Source organism: Penaeus monodon, chromosome 32 (assembly GCF_015228065.2).
Source record: "Penaeus monodon isolate SGIC_2016 chromosome 32, NSTDA_Pmon_1, whole genome shotgun sequence".
Classification (NCBI taxonomy): domain Eukaryota; kingdom Metazoa; phylum Arthropoda; class Malacostraca; order Decapoda; family Penaeidae; genus Penaeus; species Penaeus monodon.
The window spans coordinates 16935938-16936234 of NC_051417.1; positions in this window are offsets into that span (position 1 = coordinate 16935938).

Here is a 297-nt window from a genome sequence, read left to right on the forward strand (position 1 = left end):
CGCACGCGCTCTTTGCTAGACACACTAGCTGATTCTCGAGACCTAGAACATGTTTCGAAAATAACTGTTAATGCGAAGACCGTTAATGATGGTTATTATGAGGCAAACTAGCGAAATCTGAGTAATATTGATATTTCGAGCAATATTAAAAAGAAAACACCAGCATGACGTCTCACATAGTTATACTTCAACGATCCTTTACAATAATAATCCCTTTTTGCGTCAACAAGTCCTTAACCAGTGCTATCCAAACGAAGGTACACTTAAGCACGTGTAGACACACACTATTGATTATAC